This window comes from Strongylocentrotus purpuratus, unplaced genomic scaffold (genome assembly GCF_000002235.5).
Source record: "Strongylocentrotus purpuratus isolate Spur 01 unplaced genomic scaffold, Spur_5.0 spur5_scaffold_18, whole genome shotgun sequence".
NCBI lineage: Eukaryota > Metazoa > Echinodermata > Echinoidea > Camarodonta > Strongylocentrotidae > Strongylocentrotus > Strongylocentrotus purpuratus.
Genome location: NW_022145603.1, coordinates 29,704,472 through 29,732,366, shown reverse-complemented (window position 1 = coordinate 29,732,366; position 27,895 = coordinate 29,704,472). Strand labels below are relative to the sequence as shown.

At 37.0% G+C, this 27,895-nt stretch overlaps 1 long non-coding RNA gene across 1 annotated transcript; it reads right to left on the bottom strand.

Moving 5' to 3' along the window:
* Window positions 1-19,277: 19,277 nt before the first annotated feature.
* LOC115925560 lies at window positions 19,278-27,594 on the bottom strand. The gene is made up of 4 exons (XR_004064798.1): window positions 27,432-27,594; window positions 21,629-21,814; window positions 19,646-19,761; window positions 19,278-19,398 (listed from the first exon to the last, which is right to left on the bottom strand). It is a non-coding gene; the product is annotated as an uncharacterized LOC115925560 (long non-coding RNA).
* Between the last annotated feature and the right edge of the window lie 301 nt (window positions 27,595-27,895).

Sequence of the window (27,895 nt, the reverse complement as noted above, 5' to 3'; positions counted from 1 at the left end):
GTGTCTTTGGTTTAGTTTAGTTTTTTCATGCATCTTTTCTAGGGGTTAAACTCATGGGGGCAGGGGCTATACAACTGCAACTCTTCAAACCACCCAGATAAAATTCCCTCAAAAAGAGAGACAAAAAGGGTTAGGGAGGGTCAGTTTTAACAATCACAAGATGGAAAATGGGTCACACTGCCTTTCTTTGTGGGTCACCTTAACAGAGCTTGACTTGGCTTGCCCAAAGCCCTTTCAAATGTCTGAGGTTCCTTTTTTTTCTAATTCATACATCTTTTGTAGATGTTGAACTCAGGGGAGGCTAAAATCCTCAATTTTAGCCGGCCAGGCTCCCTCCAGGATGCAACCCTAGCTTTATTCTGTATGGGCTGTGAAGGAGGAAACCCTGATATTAAGTAGCTTCGGCTCATGATCAGCACATGCATTGCTTCCATGGACATAACCATCCTTTACCTTTTTTTAGATATTGCCCAGCTGATCTGTAAATGCGTCACTTGCCTATTATGCATCGCCCTGTGATGTTTCAAGTGTCTTTGGTTTAGTTTAGTTTTTTCATGCATCTTTTGTAGAGTTTTAACTCATGGGGGGCAGGGGCTATACAACTGCAACTCTTCAAACCTCCCAGATAACATTTCCTCAAAGAGAAGAGACAAAAGGGTTGGGCAGGGTCAGTTTTAACTTCACAAGATAGAAAAGATGGATAGAAAATGGGTCACATTGCCTTGCTTTGTTGGCCATCTTAACAGAGCTCGACTTGGCTTGCCCAAAGCCCTTTCAAATGTCTGAGGTTCCTTTTTTTCTAATTCATACATCTTTTGTAGATGTTGAACTCAGGGGAGGCTAAAATCCTCAATTTTAGCCGGCCAGGCTCCCTCCGGGATGCAACCCTAGCTTTATTCCGTATGGGCTGTGAAGGGGGAAACCCTGATATTAAGTGGCTTCGGCTCATGGTCAGTGCATACATTGCTTCCATGAACGTTACCATCCTTAACCTTTTTTTAGATATTGCCCAGCCGATATGTAAATGTGTCACTTGACCATTATGCATTGCCCTGTGATGTGTCAAGTGTCCTTGGTTTAGTTTAGTTTTTTCATGCAACTCTCAAAACCACCCAGATAAAATTCCCTCAAGGAGAGAAACAAAAAGGGTTGGGCAGGGTCAGTTTAAACAATCAAAAGATAGAAAAGATGGATAGAAAATGTGTCACACTGCCTTTTTTGTGGGCCACCTTAACAGAGCTAGACTTGGCTTGCCCTAAGCCCTTTGAAATATATCTTAGGTTCCTTTTTTTCTAATTCATACATCTTTTGTTGATGTTGAACTCAGGGGAGGCTAAAATCCTCAATTTTAGCCGGCCAGGCTCCCTCCGGGATGCAACCCTAGCTTGCATCCATATGGGCCGTGAAGGGGGAAACCCTGTTTCGGCCCTAGGATCAAGTGGCTTCGGCTCCTGGTTATACATTGCTTTCATGAACAATTGCCTTTCTTTGTTGGTCACCTTAACAGAGCTTGACTTGGCTTGCCCGAAGCCCTTTCAAATGTCTTAGGTTCCATTTTTTTCTAATTCATACATCTTTAAATGATGTAAAACTCAGGGGAAGCTAAAATCCTTAATTTTAGCCGGCCAGGCTCCCTTATGGGATGGAACCCTAGATCGCATCTGTATGGGCTGTGAAGGGGGAAACCCTGATATCAAGTAGCTTTGGTTCATGATCAGCGCATACATTGCTCCCATGAACATAGCCATGCTTTACCTTTTTTTTTATAGATATTGCCGAGCTGAAATGTAAATGCGTCACTTGCCCATTATGCATTGCCCTGTGATGTGTCAAGTGTCTTTGGTTTAGTTTAGTTTTTTCATGCATCTTTTGTTGAGGTTAAACTCATGGGGGGGGCAGGGGCTATACAACTGCAACTCTTCAAACCACCCAAATAAAATTCCCTCAAAGAGAAGAGACGAAAAGGGTCGGGCAGGGTCAGTTTTAACAATCACAAGTTGGAAAAGATGGATAGAAAATGGGCCACACTGCCTTTCTGTGTGGGTCACCTTAACAGAGCTTGACTTGGCTTGCCCAAAGCCCTTTCAAATCTATATTAGGTTCCTTTTTTCTAATTCATACATCTTTTGTTGTATACATTGCTTCCATGAACATAGCCATGCCATACCTTTTTTTCTGATATTGCCCAGCTGATATGTAAATGCGTCACTTGCCCATCATGCATTGCCCTGTGATGTGTCAAGTGTCTTTTTTAGTTTTGTTTTTGTCATGCATCTTTCGTTGGGGTTAAACTCATGGGGGGCAGGGGCTATACAACTCCAACTCTTCAAACCACCCAGATAAATTCCTTCAAAGAGAAGAGACGAAAAGGGTCGGGCAGGGTCAGTTTTAACAATCACAAGTTGGAAAAGATGGATAGAAAATGGGCCACACTGCCTTTCTGTGTGGGTCACCTTAACAGAGCTTGACTTGGCTTGCCCAAAGCCCTTTCAAATCTATATTAGGTTCCTTTTTTCTAATTCATACATCTTTTGTTGATGTTAAACTCAGGGAAGGCTAAAATCCTCAATTTTAGCCGGCCAGGCTCCCTCCGGGATGCAACCCTAGCTTGAATCTGTATGGGCTGTGAAGGGGGAAACCCTGTTTCGGCCCTAGGATCAAGTGGCTTCGGCTCCTGGTCATACATTGCCTCCATGAACAATTGCAATGTGTTAGGTTTCATTTCTTCTAATTCATACGAAAAGGGTTGGGCAGGGTCAGTTTTAACAATCACAAGTTAGTAAAGATAGAAAGAAAATGGGTCGCAAGCCTTGCCTTGTGGGTCCCCTTAACAGAGCTTGCTTTGCCTATATGTTATTGCTTTATTTGCCCATAATATATGCCTTTTTGTATAGGCTTAGCTTGGCATGTGCTGTTTCAAGTGCCTTAGGTTTCTTGTTTTTTAACTTGTACATCTTTTGTTGGTGTTAAACTCGGGGGGGGGGGGGGGGGGGAGGGACGAAAATCACAACACTTCGCACCACCCAGATAATATTTGCTCAAAGAGAAGAGACAAAAAGGGTTGGGCAGGGTCAATTAAAAAAAAATCAGATGATAGAAAAGATAGATAGTTATATGATAGTGTACTCATAATAATCCATTGGGACAATCAGATAATTCATCACCTTTTCTATTACTCAATAAAGCATTCTCATAATTGACCAAATCTCCACAGAAAACCTTCTAGATTTGCTCTTATATAATAACCATTTCACACACTTGACTCTACAAGGGTACGTTTGCTTGCTTTCTGATAAAGTAATAATGTGATGAGGACATAGGACAATGAATACCTAATGAATCTTGGAAACAATTTTGTAAAACTTGAATTTAAATTCTTTCTATTCAACAACTGATTTTCTTCGGTTTGGATTACATAGTTTACATCATGCTTTGGCATCACATTTACAAAGCATATTAGAGACTGCACTTCGCCATCATATATTTCAACAGATTCTTCTTTTTTTCCACTTTTCATTGTGATGTTAATAGTGTTCCACGCATGTTCAATTTCACATTTCATGAACCCCTTTGAATTCAGGAAGTAAGATTAGTTTTTCCTTGTCCAAAAGTATTAGAATTTGTGGTGCTATAAACCACCTACAGTTCTGAGTATGTTAACGTAGTTTAATATAATTTAATATAGTTTAGTATATTTTGATGTAGTTTAAATTTTTTGAGTAAGTAATTTGATCTAATTAAAGGTAAAATAATGTAAATTAGTAATTTAGTTAGATTAGTTTTTAATATAATTTAAGTTCTTAAACATGTAGTGTAATGTAGTAAATAGTAATATAGTTTGATATAAAGTTTAATTGGTAGATAATATTAAATTTAGTATATTTACTTGATGAATCTTAAACCTTAAAGAACTGTGGGTGGTTTACACTGTTTTAAGTTTGTATCTAATATTTTTGAATAACGAAAAGTTTGTCTTCCTTCATGAAATTCAAAATTGGGTTCACGGATTGTAAAATTAGATGTCACTGAACACTTTTTGCATCACAAAAAAAACAATAGAAAGGTTCCTTCGTCACTCATAATTAATTTGAGGGAGTGACTTACATTCAATAACCTCTATTAAACTCTGCGCAAGATCCATATAAATTTGGGGAAAACACACTTAATTGATAAATAAATATATTTTACTTTAACCTATGTCTAGGTAACTTCATGTTTCAGAAGCAGGTTTTAGAGAATTAAAATGCTAGATTTGTGGTATATTACATTGATAGACAGCAACAAATACATCGCTGATTCATCAATTATCAAACATGCTTACAAGGGTGAAAGAGAGAAAAATAAAAGGCATTTAAACTTCCCATTTTGAAGTGCTTCAAAAATAATGATTGATAGGACATAATTTTTTTGAATAGGGAGCTCCCACTTTTAATTCATTATGCACTCTGTGCAAATCTCATGCACTTCAGAATGAATAGTTTTCATGCCAGGTATACACGAAGTGGTTCAACAAAGCATACCTATATATGCATGAAATCACCATTGTTCTCCCAAAGCAACAAAATATTTTTTAATGGGATAAGAATAATCTAATACTTGCTTCACATAATATGAATTGGAAACATGCTTCATATGATATGAGAAAAAATGTAGGCCTTCAAAATATTTTAAATACTCAAATCATTACCTTTTAAAAAAAATAATGGAATCTGAATTGTTGCATTTTAAATTGTATAAAGGAAATATGTGTACTTTATTTCCCGTATATATTTCCCGATCTCATTCAAGATTATAAAGCAAGCCTTCTACAAGACTAAAAAGTAAAATTACAAAGAGACTTCTACTAGTTTCTACCTTTGTTATCAACTGAGGAGAGGCTTAAGTCTGCACTTGCCCATAATATCTGTTTTGTCCTGTAGGCGTGGCTTGCTCTGTTCTGTGTCAAGTGTCTTTCATAGATTCCTCATTTGTTAATTTATACATCATTTGTTTGTATTAAACTCACGGGAGGATAATATTACAACTCTTCAAACCACCCCCAACAAAAATGCCTCAAGGCAGGAGAGACAAAATGGGTTGGGCAGGGTCAGTTTTAAAAATCACATCATAGAAATGATAGATAGAAAATGGGTCACACTGACTTGACTTGTGGGTCACCCTAACAGATCTTGCCTTGCCTATATCTAAATGCTTCACTTGCCCATTATATCTACCTTGTCCTGTAGGCTTGGCTTGCCCTGTGCTGTGTCAGGTGTTTGAGATTTCCTCGTTTTCTGATTTAAACATCTCCGGGAGGTGGGGGTAGGCAGTGAAAATCTGAAGAGAAGAGACAAAAATATAGGCAGGGTCAAATTAAATATATCACATGATTAAAAAAGATAGATAGAAAATGGGTCACACTGCCTTGTCTTGTGGGTCACCTTAACAGAGCTTGACTTGGCTTGCCCGAAGCCATTTCAAATGTCTTAGGTTCCTTTTTTTCTAATTCATACATCTTTTGTTGATGTAAAGCTTGAATCCGTATGGGCTGTGAAGGGGGAAACCCTGTTCCAGCCCTAGGATCAAGTGGCTTCGGCTCCTGGCTTTTTTATGACATATATTTATGTCATGTTTAATTTCTGCCCAAGCGACATTTGCTCAATTCCTTTTTTCCGTCAGAGATATGGGATTAAGACATGGCTTTCAATTGCAATTTAGGTTTTAGGCTGTAGGTTAGTTTAGATTTGTTGAACAGCATTAATTTTGCTCCCGATAGTATGCCAGGAACGGGTAAACAACCCCAGGACTTGAATTCCTGCATTAGATCTACAGGTGTTCATTTCCGATAAATACGTTAGACAATAGACTTTTTTTTCGGGGACCTGACATTCTCGCGGTGCTGTAGGCTCCTCTCATTTTCTTCGGTACCTAGTTCAAATCACTCTATCTATTGTGCTTTGTCATTGGTTATATTTAATTAAATGTACAACTCCTTTCTTAATTGGTAGATTGAACTGGTCTAGAGGTCGGGTGACCTCAGGGTAATTTTATATATCCCATCTTGTGACTGGTTGTCTACATAAGGGTTCTCCTGATTGGCTAATAAGATCATGTGATTTTTAAGCCTTCTCGGGTTCCTGAGTATGTAAATGCCATGTGAGGGATTTTGTAGCTCAGTTTATTTCATTCTGTTCAATCTATAGGGCCGCCCATCCTCTGAGAGGATAAGCTATTTAAAAATGTCCTTAAATAAATAATCTTTGTTTGAACTACTGGAGCTTCGGCTCACTTTATAAAGATAATAAAGTGGACTTCAACTGTATATCCGAGCTTCTTTCGTTTTCATTTTGTTTATGAACTCGTTGTCACCGACCCATTACGGGCCCAGTTTGCAAACCAGTTTACTAACTGGTAGTATGTCTTTAACATTTTGTCAACACAATGAACCTCTTGCCATGGGTATAGGCCAAATAAAAAGGAAGAAAAGATAATTATTTATCTTAAATATGAATTTATATATACATGTATTTACAAAGAATACATTCCAGTTATTTATATCTCATGATGCATTAACTCCAGGGAGCTCCGCCGCCGAAGGTGTCGGAGCTCCAGATCCTAAACCGGGAAAAGATTCAAACAGCGGATTTGGTCCTTTTAGGGGTGAAATCTAAAAAAGTTGTAATTAAAATTTAGACTTACAATGTTTTTCGACTCCTGGTTGACCGGATGCCCTGAGGAATAAAAAAACATTGTAAGCCTACATTTAAATACCGGTAACTACTTTTTTAGATTTCCAAAAAAATAGGACATAACCCGCTGTTGAAACCATTTCCCAGTTCGGGATCTGGAGCTTCAACGCCTTCGGCGGCGGAGCTCCCTGGCGTTAATATGCATATGACTAATAAATACAAATGATGTAATTGTGTCTACACACGATGATATGTATATGTATATATGTACAGCACGGCAGCTGAAAACCCTGTGTCAGATTATTTGTGTAAAACTATATATATGTGCAATATTGATGAAGACTTATATCTTAAGCTATCTCACATGAAATAACGGACAAAAAAAATACAAACAAAATTCAAAATAAAGAAAAAGTAAAAAAAAGAAAGGTGTTTTTACAATAAAGGGAACAGCAGGCCATTTACCTGCATTTATATTTATTACTTTTTTCATACATTTTTTGTATTTATCTATTTTTTGTGGGGTTTTTTTCACAAAAAAGTGAGTGTCCAAGTGAACGTGAGAAAGGATTGGTAGCTCTTCTCTTCCTTTTTATTTGGCCTAAGTACATCTCCAGTATCTCATCTATTGATTATGTAAATAAACATATATTTTTGATGTAAATGTGTCTACGCACCATGATATGTATATGCACAGCAAGGCAGCTGTGAGATTATTATTTCTTCTCCTTCTCCTTCTCCTTCTCCTTCTCCTTCTCCTTCTCCTTCTCCTTCTCCTTCTCCTTCTCCTTCTCCTTCTCCTTCTTCTTCTTCTTCCAGTATAGTACTTGTGTCTACGGACATCTTTTGTTTCTCATCTATTCATTATGTAAACAAACATATATTTTTGATGTAATTGTGTCTACGCACGATGATATGTATATGTACAGCAGGCAGCTGTGAGATTATTTGTGTACAACTATGTCTACGGACATCTTTTGTTTCTCATCTATTCATTATGTAAACAAATATATATTTTTGATGTAATTGTGTCTACGCACGATGATATGTATATGTACAGCAGGGCAGCTGTGAGATTATTTGTGTACAATATTATGTCTACGGATATCTTTTGTATCTCATCTATTCATTATGTAAACAAATGTTTATTTTTGATGTAATTGTGTCTACGCACGATGATATGTATATGTACAGCAAGGCAGCTGTGAGATTATTTGTGTACAACTATATCTACGGATATCTTTTGTATCTCATCTATTCATTATGTAAACAAATGTTTATTTTTGATGTAATTGTGTCTACGCACGATGATATGTATATGTACAGCAGGGCAGCTGTGAGATTATTTGTGTACAACTATGTCTACGGACATCTTTTGTTTCTCATCTATTCATTATGTAAACAAATATATATTTTTGATGTAATTGTGTCTACGCACGATGATATGTATATGTACAGCAGGGCAGCTGTGAGATTATTTGTGTACAAATTATATGTCTACGGATATCTTGTGTATCTCATCTATTCATTATGTAAACAAATGTTTATTTTTGATGTAATTGTGTCTACGCACGATGATATGTATATGTACAGCAAGGCAGCTGTGAGATTATTTGTGTACAACTATATCTACGGATATCTTTTGTATCTCATCTATTCATTATGTAAACAAATGTTTATTTTTGATGTAATTGTGTCTACGCACGATGATATGTATATGTACAGCAGGGCAGCTGTGAGATTATTTGTGTACAACTATATCTACGGATATCTTTTGTATCTCATCTATTCATTATGTAAACAAATGTTTATTTTTGATGTAATTGTGTCTACACACATGATATGTATATGTACAGCAGGGCAGCTGTGAGATTATTTGTGTACAACTATATCTACGGATATCTTTTGTATCTCATCTATTCATTATGTAAACAAATGTTTATTTTTGATGTAATTGTGTCTACGCACGATGATATGTATATGTACAGCAGGGCAGCTGTGAGATTATTTGTGTACAACTATATCTACGGATATCTTTTGTATCTCATCTATTCATTATGTAAACAAATGTTTATTTTTGATGTAATTGTGTCTACACACAATGATGTGTATATGTACAGCAGGGCAGCTGTGAGATTATTTGTGTACAACTATATCTACGGATATCTTTTGTATCTCATCTATTCATTATGTAAACAAATATATTTTTGATGTAATTGTGTCTACGCACGATGATATGTATATGTACAGCAGGGCAGCTGTGAGATTATTTGTGTACAATATATGTCTACGGATATCTTGTGTATCTCATCTATTCATTATGTAAACAAATGTTTATGTTTGATGTAATTGTGTCTACGCACGATGATATGTATATGTACAGCAAGGCAGCTGTGAGATTATTTGTGTACAACTATATCTACGGATATCTTTTGTATCTCATCTATTCATTATGTAAACAAATGTTTATTTTTGATGTAATTGTGTCTACGCACGATGATATGTATATGTACAGCAGGGCAGCTGTGAGATTATTTGTGTACAACTATATCTACGGATATCTTTTGTATCTCATCTATTCATTATGTAAACAAATGTTTATTTTTGATGTAATTGTGTCTACACACAATGATGTGTATATGTACAGCAGGGCAGCTGTGAGATTATTTGTGTACAACTATATCTACGGATATCTTTTGTATCTCATCTATTCATTATGTAAACAAATGTTTATTTTTGATGTAATTGTGTCTACGCACGATGATATGTATATGTACAGCAAGGCAGCTGTGAGATTATTTGTGTACAACTATATCTACGGATATCTTTTGTATCTCATCTATTCATTATGTAAACAAATGTTTATTTGTGATGTAATTGTGTCTTCACAGGATGATATGTATATATGTACAGCAGGGCAGCTGGAAACCCTGTGTGAGATTATTTGTGTACAACTAAATATATGTGCAATATTGACGAAGACTTATATCTTAATCTATCTCACATGAAATAACGGACAAAAAAATACAAACAAAAATCAAAATAAAGAAAATGTAAAAAAAAGAAAGGTGTTTTTACAATAAAGGGAACTGCAGGCCATTTACCTGCATTTATATTTATTACTTTTTTCATACATTTTTCGTATTTATCTATTTTTTGTGGGGTTTTTTTCTTCATAAAAAAGGTGAATGTCCAAGTGAACGTGGGAAAGGATTGGTAGCTCTTCTCTTCCTTTTTATTTGGCCTACGAACATCTCCTGTTTATTATGTAAACAAATATTTATTTCTGATATAATTGTGTCTACACACGATAATATGTATATTTATTTTGTTACAAATTTCCTGTGTTTTAACCAACATTCTATTGAGATTATGGTAAGAGTTACTGTCTTTTTGGTGTTGAACTCAAGAGGCCCATGAAGATGAAGATTTTTAGCCGGCCAGGCTCCCGTCAGGGATGACACCCTAGCTTGTTTCCGTAGGGGCTGTGAGCCCTAGGATCAAGTAGCTTCGGCTCCTGGTTTTTTGTATTTTACATACTTTTTGTTGTACTGAACAACTTTGAAAATGTATATCAGTGAAGTGATGGGTATCATTTTTTTGTATAACATTTATGTATCTTTGTTTCATACTTGTGCAGTACTACCGATAATTGCGATTATCATTTTTGTACTGTTTTGCTCCTTGTATGAAATATTAAGGGGAGGCTGAAATCTTCATTTCTTTCGTGGTACTCAATCAATAGATTTTACAGTTCTCAATCTGTACCTTAATTTTGGATATGCCACTTTACATGTCAGTATATGTGGCGCTTGATCTGCCTCATTTGTATACTTTTCTCATTCAGCAGGTTGAATGATCTGTGCCTGTGTGTTATTTATTTCTCATAAAGTGAAACATTGTACATACACCTCTACGATGTAAAGAAAAGAGAGTTATTCATATACATTAGTTAACATATTTGTGATGTTCTTGGGTCATGTATGATAGGGACTTTTAGATTTGCACAACGACAACGTGGATTGCTACGTTCAACGTCCTTTTAATGCACTGCCTTGAATAGACGTCACACGTATCAGTCCACGCAAATCTAAAAGTCCCTAATGTAGGGTAGCTGGAAACCCTGTATTTTCTGGGGATGTGTTAAAGCGTTTTTGGAAGCGAACTGTACCGTACCGACCCATGCTGCTCCAATGGCAATGCATACCGTGCCAGTCGGTTTGTTTTTCCAAGCATTCAGGCGCTCATGTTGGAATCTCATTCCCATTTTCTGTGTTAATTTCAGGATATGTGTACAATAGCAATTTTCAATTTGGCGCGCTTGATCACTTCCGGTACGTTACAAAGGAAAATATTACATACAGCAAAAGAGTTATTCTTATACATTTAAATATGTTCTCAGGTTATATTGGTCAGATGAAGATCTAGCTAGGCCCATGTATTATTTCCTACCAGGGATACCTTGTATGTATAATGTAGGGTAGCTGAAAACATGCACCTCTACCATGTAAGAGAGTTTATTTTGTATACATTTATATCTCACATGACGAGCTGAGATAAGCCTTCTATGCTCATTAATGGATATGATTTGTGATCAAGTGTTATTATACACAGTACTAGCTGCAGGGCAGCTGAAGTCCCTTTTAGACATGTACCATCCTATCATGGAGAGTTTATTGCTATATGCATTTATTTTTCTTATGACGTGCTTATCTGTATACTATATTAACCCCGTTGAAAGAATACGTGGTTATATATAACCGCAAACCTCGCTCAAATATGCAAGCCTTATTTGTATCAGTTAATGGTCAGATGATTTGTGCCTATTTTTGTACATGTATATTTGCTTGTTTGAAATGAAACTAAAGATCTTCCATGTCACTTCTTCTGCATTTCAAAGGCAGATTTGGGGGTGGGGGGGGGGGTGGGGTTGGTTGAGGGAGTAGATAAAGCACCTGCTGGTATTACAACATTTAATTTGTGTTCAGCAAAGAGTAGGAATTGCTCAGTGTGTTGTAGGGTCTGGTCTACCATAAAGAGAACTGAGAAACTGGAGATGCAGCTTTATTTTCAGTTTCTGTCCTCCATTACCATTTGGTTATCGACTAAAATCTATGTTTCTGTATAAAAACATTAATTGACCCGAGGTAAATGTACACATATGATGGTTCAGTACCTTGATATTTCCATTTTGTGCTCTATTGAGCTCCACTCTCTGTATAATACGTGTTTACTATATCTCCCTGAGCAGTGGTGTAGCGACATGGGGACACAGTGTCTCCCAAGCGAATGGTGGTAAAAAGACAAAACGAAAGAGGAAAAAAGACATAAAGAAAGGGAGAGGGGAAAAGGAGGTTTATATTAATATCGTCCCTTAAATCTTATTAATACAGGTGCCACCCTCCCCCATAAATTGGTGGGCCATTGCTACACCACTGCCTCTACCTCAAACTTTATGATCCTTAGGCAAATGAAAATGGTACAAAAGATGTTATTGAAGTTGAAGTTGAAGTTTTATTTATTCATTTCAACAAACTGACTCAAAACAAAACGATTCTTGTAAGTTGTAATTCTGTAACATTCTGAGTGACAGACTCCAAACTTGTCAGTAACGTGGCTCACAAAGCAGCAACATGTAAACAGATTCAGACTTTTGTAATTAAATTCTTGAAGACAGGTGAATGCAATTATTTGTGACTATCAGGCCTGTGGTTAGGGCAGGGTTCTGCATTTGTGAACTGCTTTATACATTTAAGTCGAAATTCATACTGTATACATGTATAGGAAGCGTTTCACAAAGCCGTCTTAAAGAGAAGGTTGAGTTCTGGGAAGAGGTGAAAAACAATTTGTGAGCGTTATCATTATTATTATGCAAGTGTGGAGGAACATCAGATAAGACATGTTCCCTGAAGGGCATGGCTCTTCAAATGCCTTCATATTCTAAATATGTCATGTAACATCGTAAAAATCCTACCCGGATTTTTACGCCACGTGGTCGTGTAGTCCCATATACATCTTTCTGTGTACATTGTTTATAACTTTACCAAGACTTGACCAAATTTCTTATCATTTTGATGATTCCAGAACCTTGCAATACACACAAATTCCTATATGCTAGATGATCTGGTCGATTCCACACCGTTTCTTTCACAATGCAATCGCATGAACAGAACTCAACTTCATCTTTAACTACAAATTCGCTGACAACTTATTAAAATGTATTCAATTTAAAGCATGCAATGTGACTTGTATCAAACTTGTACATATATTGGTACTTGACTGATCTTGATTATCCAAAATTGTTGATTGATTAACTGGTCTAGACTTCAGTCATGGTATAATTCCCAGCACTGATTAGGAAATTTTAAGTTTGTTGTAGCTAGGGTCTGGTCTACCATAAAAAGCAATGAGAAACTGGAGTTGCTCATTCATTTTCAGTTTCTGTCTTCCGTTATCACTTGGTTATCAACTGAAATCTATATTTCAGTTTAAAAGCATTAAATTACCTGAGGTAAATGTTCTCATATGATGGTCTAGTACTTTCTATGGTTTGCTCTTGGTGAGCTCCACTCTATATACGTGTATGCTACATTCCCTGAGCAGTGGTGTAGCTACAAAGGGACACAATGTACGTCTCCCAATCAAATGGTGGAAAACAAGACAAAATGGAAGAGGAAAAAAGACATAAATAAAGGGAGATGGAATAGGGAGGTTAAAACAAAAATTATATTAATCCCTTAATTAATATCATCCCCTAATTCTGAGATCTTACAAATTCACATTCAATTCACCTATTAGTACAGGTTCCGCCCTCCTCCATAATAACAGTGCCCCCTAAACGGCTGGGCCAATGCTACACCACTGTCTCTACCTCAAGTAAAACTGTATGATCCTTAGGCAAATGAAATTGCTACACAAAAGCTGTTATTAAATGCTATACCTCTGTCATTTCACAAAACTGACTCAAAACGAAACAATTCTTGGCAAATTCGTCTGTTATTGGTCTATCATCAGTGTGACTGAGGTATACATGTTACATCAGCTTACTTCAAATCATCAAGTCCGGTTGGGTGGTCGCTTTACACGACCTTTACACGAAACTAAAACGGAAGATCATCCAACCTTTCGTAGATTTGCCTTACGGTTTTCACAAAGTGTCTGGCAAATTGGACCAGACTATTTGAAGATGAGAGGGGTTTATTTTGTAATCATATTACTCCCGACATTTCGTGAATAAAGGGGCATGTTTTCACAAAAGGTCTGGTAACGCTGCCACAATGACCCGATGATTCAAAGTGAGCCTGTTACATTAACCCTATGTTCTAAGGCAGTGTATGAGCCTGTGTACTATGAGCCTAAGGAGATGATAGCCAAAGACTAGAGTAACCAGGCTTGCTATTTAAGAGAAAACAAGTTTGGGTGAGGGGTGCTATATGGTAGGCCATTTACTTAAGTTTATTGTTGAGAAAATGGACTGCCCGTTATCAGTGTTCAAACTTCGTGAATTGTGGTATAAGTCTTACAATGAAAGATAAATAGCATCAATGTCTGAGCTGTACAGTCTATATGATATATATGCATAACAGAATCTAAAAAGGGCCAAGATATGGACCTAATTACTACTTGGCATATAATTTAGGCACCACAGTTTGGCAGAAATAAATGGTTTCACAATATGGCTGATGTCGGCACCACTTTATTGGGAAAATAGTCTAAACTGCATGGCAGATGTCAGCACCAGTGCACAGGAGAAATGGGCCCCACTACGTGGCGGATATATGTACCACTCCGTAGCAAAAAGGGTACCACTATGTGGCGGATATATGTACCGTTACCTAGCAGATACATGCACAACTACAAGGCTGATGAAAGTATAGCTGACAATGGGTCAGCCTATGTTGTGGATATAAGCACCACTACATAGCAGAAATGAGTCATTACAGACTGACTACAGGCATCACTGACATAGCAGATAAAAGGCTAATAGCATAGATACTAGAGACTACAATGGTTTATCTTCAAACAAGGCTGTTTCAGCCCTAAACTATGCAATTAGGTTATAATTGTAACCTAATTAAAACCAAAATGATATTGGAGGACCACTCCATAGCAGACATGAGCCATATACAAGAAGCCATTAAAGAGTTGGAATTATAACATCATTCTAAACAAATTGAGAAAAAGAATCACCATATAGACTGTGCAAGCCTTAGACTGATTGATGCTCTGGTGCCATGAACCTTCCCGCTCATAAACATCAGCATGATTTAAAAATTATAATCTATATAGTCTTTGTTATCATTTCCCAGGCTCATAGACATAGCAAAGTTATTGTTGGAACATGTGGATTAACTGTTTAACTTCATATATGCCAGTATCGATCATGAAAGGCATTTACATGTACTTGTAACATCAGTATTTTTCAGTTATTTTGGTATGTTATGTATGTATTTTGTCTCTTTACGTGTATGTTTACCAACCAGTGGAAATCAGATTTCCTGATGCAGACAAGAAATAATGTACTTATAATTATACTTATTTGAGTTCAAAGTAACATTACATCAAAAGTCTGTCAGCCCAACAAAATTCTCTCTAATGAGGTCATATGCTGACGATGATGGTCCAGATTTAAATGTCGGCCATGCCACGACACTTTTTATATTTGAAAAACTGATAGATTAGCTTTATATCTAAGTGAAAATAATAATGTAACAGTTCTGTGCCTCGGAATAGAATTGTCTAGATAGATGGCGCTGTAGAAATGTCTATTATTATTATTAAGACAGCATGCAATCTTAATTGTAATCACAAAGTGCTACATGTCCATATGAGAAAATAAATTGCAGTGAAGACTGATTACAAAATAAGTGTCTTCATTGCTTCGTTTTGTTTTGTGTTTTGTTTTGTTGCTTAAATTGTTTCCTTATTTCAAATTCGGTGTGATGTTCTTACCTTCTTCTCCTCTGCTTTTCTCTCTGTCATGTCCTTGGTAAATGTGCTTTTCTTGAACCACTTAGTGGAGCTAGCTTGCAGTCCTTACATTGTCAGATGTTTGCTTGTGAGATGAGCTGAACGGGGATGATGAGTCTGTTTGGCTGGCGGGCTTCTCTTGAATGTCGTTTGCTTGTGACATGAGCTGAATGGGGATGATGAGTCTGTTTGGCTGGCGGGCTTCTCTTGAATGTTGTTTGCTTGTGAGATGAGCTGAACGGGGATGATGAGTCTGTTTGGCTGGCAGGCTTCTCTTGAATGTTGTTTGCTTGTGACATGAGCTGAACGGGGATGATGAGTCTGTTTGGCTGGCGGGCTTCTCTTGAATGTCGTTTGCTTGTGAGATGAGCTGAACGGGGATGATGAGTTTGTTTGGCTGGCAGGCTTCTCTTGAATGTCGTTTGCTTGTGAGATGAACTGAACGGGGATGATGAGTTTGTTTGGCTGGCGGGCTTCTCTTTAATGTCGTTTGCTTGTGAGATGAGCTGAACAGGGATGATGAGTCTGTTTGGCTGGCGGGCTTCTCTTGAATGTTGTTTGCTTGTGAGATGAACTGAACGGGGATGAGGAGTCTGTTTGGCTGGCAGGCTACTCTTGAATGTCGTTCGCTTGTGAGATGAGCTGAACGGGGATGAGGAGTCTGTTTGGCTGGCGGACTTCTCTTGAATGTTGTTTGCTTGTGAGATGAACTGAACAGGGATGATGAGTCTGTTTGGCTGGCAGGCTACTCTTGAATGTTGTTTGCTTGTGAAATGAACTGAACGGGATGATGAGTCTGTTTGGCTGCCGGGCTACTCTTGAATGTTGTTTGCTTGTGAGATGAACTGAACGGGGATGAGGAGTCTGTTTGGCTGGCGGGCTTCTCTTGAATGTTGTTTGCTTGTGAGATGAACTGAACAGGGATGATGAGTCTGTTTGGCTGGCGGACTTCTTTTGAATGTTGTTTGCTTGTGAGATGAACTGAACAGGGATGATGAGTCTGTTTGGCTGCCGGGCTACTCTTGAATGTTGTTTGCTTGTGAGATGAACTGAACGGGGATGATGAGTCTGTTTGGCTGCCAGGCTACTCTTGAATGTTGTTTGCTTGTGAGATGAACTGAACGGGGATGATGAGTCTGTTTGGCTGCCGGGCTACTCTTGAATGTTGTTTGCTTGTGACATGAGCTGAACGGGGATGATGGGTCTGTTTGGCTGGCGGGCTTCTCTTGAATGTCGTTTGCTTGTGAGATGAGCTGAACGGGGATGATGGGTCCGTTTGGCTGGCGGGCTTCTCTTGAATGTCGTTTGCTTGTGAGATGAGCTGAACGGGGATGATGGGTCCGTTTGGCTGGCGGGCTTCTCTTGAATGTCGTTTGCTTGTGAGATGAGCTGAACAGGGATGATGAGTCTGTTTGGCTGGCGGGCTTCTCTTGAATGTTGTGAGATGAACTGCTCAGTGAGGAGGAGGAGGTTATCTGCAAGGTAGATGTCCAGGTAGATGAATAGACATCTTCAAAGAAAATTGATGGGTACCCATTGATGAAAGAGATGTGGAGGCAGTAGGAGAAAGATGAAGCAAGGTAGAGAGAATGAGAGAGAGAGATAAAGATAGAGAGACAGACAAACAGAGAGAGGGAGAGAGAGAGAGAGAGAGGGAGAGAGAGAGATAAAGATAGAGAGACAGACAAACAGAGAGAGGGAGAGAGAGAGATGGGTAATAGGGAGATGAATGACAGCCTACAATGATTATAAAAACTGTGTGACTTTGTAGGTATTTATTTTGGTACATCCACCAGCCAAGCTAGCAAGCATGCACGTACAGGGGGGGGGGGGGGGTTTGGGGGATAAATGCCCCCTAACAGAGAGAGAGAGATACCTGGAATTCCCGCTGAACAAATTAAAATGCAAACAAAACAAACAAAAATCACATTTTTTAAAGAATTAGCATTGATTGGATAAGAAGTTCCAAAGGATACCTGAATAAACCAGTTAGCGTGTTTATTCGTATTAAAAAAAGAAAATTAAAATAAATTATTTCATGACGCAAAGTTATTCTGCGTCTGCACAAACCGATGTGGGTTCAAAGACCTTGGTCTTTGCTTGAGCCTTGTTCATCAAAATCATTTATTTACTTTCCTTTAGGGGGGAGGTATTGAGTTCTGGAAAGGGTCAGGAAATTGTCCATTTTATCTTCCAACCTATTTGTAATGACACAAGATTAATCAATATAAATTTTTGGGAAAATTGTGATTTACTGCTGTGTTTTATCACAATAAAAAATAAAAAAGATAATAGTATAATGTGTAATGATAAGGGACCACCTTGAAAGCGTATTATGTGGCTAAAAATTACACTATTTGATAGACCCCTTCAAAACAATTCATCCTAAGTTTGTTTATGTTATAATACTTTAATCAAATTTCTCAATTAGATTATTAGAACTTTCTTACCCTTCCCAGAACTCAACCCTCCCTTTTAGTAATCAAAAAGAGCAATTTTGGCTCTAAAAGGGCCCTTTTGCCCCCTTGATTATGCATATTTCACCCCTAACGAGGCAACTTGAAAAAACACAATATTGGCTTCAGAGGGGCACTTTGCTGGAATTGAAGAATAATTTTTTGACCATGACAGGGCACTGTATATTACCACATTGGGCAATTTTGGCTCTAGAAGGACACTCTTGCCATTTGACAAAGATTTTTTTTCTTCCCCTGACGGAGAAAAATTTGCATGGAAGCCCCCCCCCCCCCCCCCCCCCCGCCCTTTGGAACTTCCTGGATCCGCCCCTGACTACTAGAAGATACGCTGAGTAAGACTGGGTCAGTGGAAGGTCGTATTACCTTAATCGAGGCAAGCTGGTCCGAGTAAGAGGATATGGTCAACTAATGGTGTAAGTCAAATATTTATGGGATATTTACTGCTGCAGGGATTAACTTACGCAGACTAGGAAGCCCCTGTCTGAACATGGCTATAACTTTATTATGATAATTTAACCATAGAGTAAGGATTTTGGTATGCTTCAACAATGTCCTTTCATTCTTTTAACTTATTAGAATATAAAATGTGTAAATTTACTTAATTACTGTTACTACTCAATGCTCAAGATATGATTTATGTATATTTGATGAATTACTGTGCAATGCTAGATAGATAGATAGACACTATTATAGATATAATACAAATATACACTGTTCTGATAAGTTCTGGTTAAAACTATGGCCAAAGAAAATAGTCACTGAGGCCCATAGTTTTAACCAGTACCTTGAAAAGAAGACAGCTAGGGTATATTATTTTTGTTTTTTAAATCCTGTATAAACAGCAACAAAATGTATTTAAGAAGAAAAGAAAAATTGTTAAAATTATAATTTCTAACATTTTAACTTCTTTTTTTATTTAAACAAATTTATACAAGTTTAGAAATGTAAACATTTTGATGAAATGTTTAAATTAAAAATTAAAAAATTACCAACAACAAAAAATTTCAACTCCCTAATAGTATTTTCCAATTAGTACCTTTTCAGAGCAACCTTAAAATGGTTAAAATATTTCTGGTCACATGACGAGCTCTCAATCAATCTAAAACTAATCAATTTTTGATGCACTGATATAGATATGTCATTTACTACCACTTTTCATGATCCTTACTCTTCTCAAATAAGCACTTACCTTCGATAACGATGTACTTTCTCTCCTAGCCCTCCTGCTATTCCTGAGGGACTCTTTCCATTCCTCAGCTATGCTTCAATAGGTTCCTCACATTCTATGAATTGAGAATCATTGAGATGTGGTTATTTATACTATAGTTGTATTGTATAATTTTGTATTTCATATGTATGTCTATATTTTCTGTAAAATGTGGACCAATAAAACTTGAAACTTGAAATGTCAAGAAGTGCATACCATTGTATGTTGTCAATAATTAGATCATCAGAATATACTGAAGTTGTGCAAAATACAAACTTTCTTATTGGCAATGATTCTACTTCCATTTTATGCAATATACTTACAATGCTGTGTGCAATAATGCAGAACAAACTGCCTTGTTGAATCTCTTGAGCACCGTAGCCCTTTAAGGGTCATAGCCTGGCAGCGTGGGCGTCGGCGATTTATCATCTGTATAATCCTAGTATGATGAAAATACATGTAAGATATAGTTAATACACTTAATATACTTAATCGAATGATCAAGACAAATGAATGACTAAAATATTTCAGTTATATTTCAGTAATCTGTTCACAATGATAACATGAAATATCGAAATACAAAAATAAGTTATGGAATATATATTATTATCAAAGTGTGCCTATACAAAAATCATATCATATCTTTCTAGTAAATGTAATATATGGAATTGCTCTTTAATAATTCTTTGAACAATTTCTAATTAGTTTGCTAAATGGTTGTTTGGTATATGTTCATTTTGTAATCACTGCATTGGTAATTCATATTCCTGTGATCTCTTGACTTATGCATCAAGAAATAATTGACACTCTGTTCCTAAAATCTAAATGATGTACATAAAAGAGACCAAATGAGGTGAAAGTGTATTTGCAGCCAATATGTCTGTGAAATTATTAAACTGATCATTCAGATTTCAAAATATTTCAAAATACATGTATAAGCTGAAAAACTCTCTTGATAAGAAACATGGGTGGATAGTGATTCTTTACAATTTTGATATATTTGGATGCCTCTGTGGATGTATTATAAGCACTATAAAATTTAGCCCCTAAAACATTTCCGCTTTCAAGAAAAATTAAATATAAAAATTTACCGGTGCTCCCGGTAGATTTTGATAAATTTCAAATAGCGCCTACGGCCGTACAATAGCTAAGACCATGAAAATCTCAGAATATGTAGTTGTGATAAAATGTCCAAACGGAAACAGCTAATCAATTGATTTAGTCAAGAAACATTGTTTTATAGCTTAATTAATATCTTGACCATGAAAATCTCAGAATATGTAGTTGTGATATATAATTTCCAAACGGAAATAGCTAATCAATCGATTTTAGTCAAGAAACATTGTTTTATAGCTTAATTAATATCATGACCTTGAGAGGGAGCTATATAATAAACTTCCACCTTGTGCTGTTGATCATATGACATCATTTGACACCGCTCTCATTCAAAAGTACAAAATTATTAAGTCAACTTAAATTTCTTCTTCCCATACTTTTATTGATACATTTATATGACAAACTTTGCAAACGTTGTTGGTCCGTATTACTTGCTCTTATTATACTTTTGTAATGTTTTTTTTATGGAAATGTTACATTTTGTTGTTGTTTCATTTTCTCATTCATGTATTGTGTTGAATTTCATATTTATATGCACAGGGCCCTAAAGGATAACAGTGACTAAGCCACCTTCGGTATGATAAAACAAAAACATATGAATAACTAATTTTTTTAAAGTAAATATTCAAAAAGATTTTCATGAAACTGTAATTACTTCATCAACTTAGGAAGTTTTCATCCTTATAACGCAAGCTGTGATGTAGGAAACAAAACCAAGTATTTTTTTATTTTTTTAGTAAATAATGTTTTACATTTTCAACTGTTCAAATATATATTATTAAGATTTAATCAACAAACACTAAATATGAATTCTACGATTTTCTGAAGAAAACAAATAATTCTGAAAATCTATCGCTTAAAATAGAATGGACCGTTCCCATGCCCTAAAATTATTTGATATGACCCCTTTTTTTCTAGTAAAGCAGGAGAATTCTTGTGACAACTTGCCACAACATGTTTAGGGTACAGATACGCTTATTCTCCTTGGATGTTGTTTGTAATAAAGCCTTAAAAAACAATCTTAACTTGTAGTTCTGAAATGTACATGAAGATTAGGGGATATATTCAACCAACAATTCCATACAATTTCCATCAAGATCTGTTGACTACTTTTAAAATCTTGTATCGCTGTTGAGAAACCCCCTATTGGGTTATATAGTTTTGTCCGACCCTATTGTTTGAGTACTCACTCTTCCGCCGTGTAAACATCTCGATGCTGGTAGCACACGCGGGAGAGGTGTCTCGTCTTCCACTTACACCTCTCCCCGGCCCTTGTCCTACACAGGCACCAGTGCGCTACCAGCGCCCACGGCCCCACGTTCACATTGACCTACGGCGGCAGGCGGCCCGTTGTCTTGTGGATACTCCATAATAGACTGCAAGGAGAAGAGAAAAACTGAGTGGTCATTTATTAATCTTATTAGGCCTGTACTGTTTTTATGAGATAATCATTGTAGCACACATTCTTAAATGAGCAAGTTCTAGATTTCTTTAATTGATATATGCTTGTAATGTTGTTCGGTTCCTCAATATAATGTTTACATTTAGATTACTACATACAGGCATTCCTTTTAGTCACAACATATTCAACTTTCTAAATTTTTTTCTTCATTGTTTGATGTGAATGCTCGGGCCATGCTCTAGGGCCATGCATCTCAGATTGAACGTTGTTAAACGATGCCTTTAATGCGATCTCACAAATCTTTAAACTTTTCTAGTCCGCCTCATGTAATGTCTGCACCCCTAGTAAAATTCTATTTGTTACGGGCCTGTGACCTATGTATGTAGGAAGGCCGGAGATGGCCTTTGAATGAGGAAATGTCTCCCCCCCCCCCCCTCCTTCATCGAGAAATCATCGATTATTTGACATAATCAAGAAGCAAAGAATGGGAGGGGCTCAGGGGGCTAAATGAGGGCTCCTTAGCCCTTCACCTGCTTAATAATAGGGTTGCAGTTCTAACAGATAATTCCTAGCACTCTTAACACAGAGGCAGCCCAGCAGATATTTTGTAGGATTGATAACTACTGGCTAACTGACCAGGTTTTAATGTATAAAAACATTACTGCATTCTGTGTAGCATTCCACATACATTCCATGCAAAGTAGAAGAAACAAATTAATATTCATAAAGTCACATACAAGTATAAATCAACATCACAAAGTATCTTGAATATTCAAACATAAACAATAAACAAAGGGTATAAATATTCATAGTATATGTAAATTATACTTTAAGCTTAACTGCATCAGGTGAACATTGAACCAATCAGAGAGAGAGAGAGAGAGAGATAGATATATGAAAGGAAAGTGGATGAAAAGGGTGAATGTGAATGAGGGATAATGAAAGGGATGAATCATGGATATGAAGGGGAGTTTAAGAGTTCAAAATAAATCCCTACAAACTAGTCTTCCTATTACAAATAAAATGTCCTCATTTCATAATCTCAATCAAATGTCTTCATTATCGTCATTAATCATCCCATTCTATCTTTGTTACCAGCATCATCATAATATTAATTTAATCAAGATTATTATCATAACTTTCCTCATCATGATTAACTTCAACATTTTTGTCGTCACCATCATCATCATCATCATCATCATCATCAACATTCACCCTCTATATTCACATCAATTCATAAATCAATGAGCTAATTGAGGTTGGTATAGTGAGGGGAGGGTTGTTGATTCCTGTGCTGTTATCGACCGACGTTATCAACATGCACACGAATATCCTTCCCCAAAACTTGTTATGGCTTATTTTGTAAATTCTTTAAGTGTCCTTTTCCCTTTGGATATGGGCCCCCTTTTCTTCTCACCCTAAAATGTACTCTTAATTTAAAGCGACTAAGAGCATCTTTTTCTTTCATTTCACCCAAAGCTCGCTCACTACGCTTGCATTTTAAGTTATTATGATTTTGTTTCTTATATAAAGATCTTTTAAGTCTTTCATGATTAGGATTTTTCCTCCCTCTTTATAAGATGTAATTTTTCGCTTTGCGACTTCACAAATTAAAAAATTGAAATCTTAAATTAAATATTCAGACCATCAGACTCAACTGCAAAGTATGATGCTTAACCCTTACTGTACTGAGCTATTTTGAGCACCTCACTGACTGGGGGGGGGGGGGCAAGGAGGCCCCCCCCCCCACTACGATCTCGGCCATTGAATGTCCGAAGGACACAAAAATGTGCATGTTTGTAGATATTTACGTCAGGAACAAGATGGTATAATTAGTTTTTTCCTACTAAGCAAATTTTTGTCGTCATAGCCTAATTACTATATGCTAATTATTATAATTACTTATGCAAAATGCTAATTTTATGCATTTTACAGAAAACATATTTGTCTGTAGACTTGTGAATAATCTTGAAAATGTATTGAATAAATGTTTCCTTCATCTCAAAATGTTTTTCTGAAGAAAAAAAGTTCGAAATTCATCATTTTATTTTCTTATGTATTTTATTGTTGTTTTATTTCTAATGTATTCTTTTGTTCGTGAATACATCAAGTTACTTTGAGAAACATATAAAAGCAATTTGATATCAATTCATATCTCCCACTTAGGAAGAAATACATCGTCCTAATCTAAACCTGTATTCACATTTCTGCTTGTACATGAATATATATGCAATTATAGCACTTTTTAATGACATGCGCATACTAATTGTTATGTAACACCTTACAGGTATATCCAATTTCAACGAAAATGGTATCAAAATGTGCGTAAGACTTGAGGGAAAAAAGTCATGAAACGACAATTCAAAATTCCAAGCGGTTGCGGCGCAATCTCCGAAAATGTCGAGACAGTAAGGGTTAAGCAGTATCTTGGACCATGTGCAGAGAAAAACAAACAATGAAATCATCCCTGATAATCTAATCACAATGTAGGGGTATCATATGGCCTAAAAATGTCTATAAATTGTATATTTTTGCTTTGAGGTTTCCCTTTGTGCGTGCCCCCCCCCCCTTTTTTTCCAGAAAGTGCCCTTTTTTGTTGGTGCCCTTCCCCCCCCCCCCCCCCCTTTTAAAGTCGCTCTGCCAGGCTCTCGTCCATGGTGAGAGGTGATTGTTAAATCTTGAAGAACAAAACATGCAGGAAAAACTGAGGTTTTTTAAAGCTAGGATATCGAAATTCGAGACGTGAATAACCCCCTCCAACACCCTCTTCTGTTCAGTTCCTTCGCTACCTTGCGGGGTCACATTAATGATGCCATCCAATTTCTAAACACCCCCCTTGAAAAATCCTGCGTATGCCACTGATCACTAGTATCATTATTATCAACTTACTGATTACTTCTAGGCTAGGTGTTAAAATTAAAACAATTATTCTCAGATTCTAATCGGGCGACTATACACACAAACAAATCAACGATTCTCTTTCAGTGGGGAAGGGGGAGGAGACAAGTGTGAAGCTTATAAAACCTTTGACAAGCAAATAAAAAGGTCATCACATTTCTACATGTTACTTTCTAGGTGATTTTTCTTGATCCAAGTTGTCTGATGAAGCAAAAGGGTAATTACCGTATTTGCCGGCGATAAGGCCGCACCGCCGCATAGGCCGCACCCCCAACTTGGACATTTCAAAGAGGAAAAAAAAAAAAAAAAAAAAAAAAAACCCAACGGACAAAACAAAATAATCGTAATTTTCTTGTAAAACACTATTTTTTTTACAAACTGATACCAAATTCATCAATATTCTTATAATTTACCGGAAGTTTAGCTCAAAAAGTGATCGCGGGCAGATTTGGTGTCCGATACCCCTACCACAATGTACGGTGTAATGCGAAACTGCATGAAATGGAAAAACAAAATGGCGACTTCGAATGGATGCTTCGCGGCAGCTTCGTTAAATGGTCCCTTCCTTTACTTTTGCAATGCATTGGCACGAACTTAGATCAAGATCTATCGGTAAATGTTGGTTTAGCAATTTATTTTCGTATTCATGTCAACAATGCAAGATAAAACTGTCGGTAAGATGTGTTTAAATGTCTTGTACAATCTAGTTATTGTACCGTTAGTAGATCTAGTCCCATACGTGCAAATTCGTGCTGGTTTTGACTTTTTTTTTTTTTTTACTCTTTCGTCGTAAAGGCCGCACCCCAACTTTTTGATATTTTCTCTTCCAAAAATACTGCGGCCTTTACGCCGGCAAATACGGTAGTACACTTGAAATTAGGGGCGCATTTGATGGTGAGAGGAAAAGATGACACTTATCAGAAAAAAGAAGCATGTGTCAAAGTACAAAGAGTAATTATCAGGGGTGAAAATGGGGCACTTCTTACACCTTTAAAATGCGGCGCTCACTAGGGATGAAAAAAGGCACCAAGATTAGGAAATGGGCATTTGCCAACAGAAAAGGGGCACCCATCAGATATTGATAGGGGCATTTATAAGAGGTGAAAAGGGGCATTTATGAAAAGGGGATAGGTCCCTTTTTAGAAAGGAAAAGGGGCATGTACCATTGTTAAAAGGGAAATTATCAGAGGTGAAAAGGGGCACTTATCGCACCTGAAAAGAGGAAATGACCAGATATGAAAAGGGGCCCTTATGAGAATAAAAAAGGGGCATAATAAAGGAAAATGTGCATTAGTTGAAAGAAAAGGGGCACCAATTAGATTTTATTACGGGGATTTATCAAAGGTAAAGGGGGCACTTAATCAAAGTGAAATGGACTCTGGAGTAACTTCTTGTACCTGAAAAAAGTCATTTACCAGAAATGAAAAGGGGCTTTTATGAGATGGGAAAGGGGCTCTTTTTTTAATGGGGGCATTTATCAGGAAAAGGGGCACTTATTAGAAAGGAAAAGGGGCTCATGTGAAAATATAAGGTTTGCTTATCCGAGTTAAAAAGGGAGTAGTTATTAAAAGTGGAAGGGGCACTTTCTACGAAGGAAAAGGGGCATTTGTCAAAATAAAAAAGATACCTCTCAGATTTGAATAAGGCAATTATCAGAGGTGAAGGGGCACTTATCAGAGATGAAAATGGGCACTTATCAGAGTGCTCTGTTTGTGTATATATATATGTATGTTACATGTAGGTATGACAGAATGGCAGGGATTTTGCTGGGGGGGGGGGCAAATAACCATGCCAAGTCCTTCTATCAAATATTAAATTAGGGCCGCATTGAGGATCTAGGCCTACTCTTGATGCCATGGGCGTAAATCTGCAATTGATACCTATTGTTCAGGGGGGGGGGGATGATCTATTCATTCATCCCCCCCTGAACAATAGGTATTACGTAAGGATTTACGCCCATGCTTGATGCAAGGAAATGTAAATATTAATCACTATCAAAATAAAATATAAATATTTAAAAAATGAACAAATTATTTTTGGACTTGGTTTGTTAGTATTTGTCACTAAAACTTTGGGTTGCTAATCCAGGATCCCACCCTCTGTGCAACAAACGTGGCATGAAATATATATGCGAAACCCTGAAGATGAAATATTTAATTAATATTCATCAATAAATAATAACTAATATAAATAAATAAAAATGAACAAATCATGTTTTTTTATTCTTTCAAAGTTTCAAACCAACCAATGGCAAAATGAGCCGTTAGTAGGCCCCAACTTGTTTTTAAAGGCTGGCTGTACTAGTTCAGCCAGAAGGGATTAGACCACCCAGCAAGGTCACTGACAGGTGGCTACATAGCTCATTAAAAATTCAGCTCTCAATTAATAACATAAGAAAAAGAGGATCATGGTGGACCAACAGGCACCGATTGGGGAAGTTTTCTATATACTATAGAGGGAGCAAGTAGCTACAAGTATAGTGTGGCTTTAACAAAACTTTTGGTTCCTATCCGGCATTCGATTTAAACGTGTCTTCATGTACTGGAGCCAAAAGCTGCACGTACACCATGCCACCATCACCATCACCCTCCGGCCTCCTGCACAAACAATCGCCTGCTGGTATCGCACACACAAGATCAAACACGAGTACATCACTTTTCACAATCGACTGTATTGAAATTATTGATTGTTACCGTCATCCAACAATGCTTGTAAATGATGTAATTCCTCTCATCATGTCAGCATCCCAGTCATAACCTGAATCCACTTTGGAATCGTCTTTAACGTTCACGTTGAGATGTTGTACCCCATTACTAATATTGGATGACAATGAATCTGGATATCTGGCCGGTTTGGTACCATATTAGGCCATCGGGAGACTATTCAGACTGGTCATCACGTGCTACGACTCCTCCCTACGTACCCTCGAACAAACTTACTCCAGCAGCCGCAAGGCCACACCTTATCTCCCACCCATTTGGCCAATGAAACTTGATTGCGAGTTTCCCGTCACATTTTTTTCAGCTCATAGTGGGGCAACTGTTTAATTATTCATTATTCATTATTTCCTTTTTACGAACACTTAATTCACCTTTGTTGGTTAAACCTGTGTATTTCCAGTTTGTTAACTTAATTAATGCATGTATGAACATCGCAT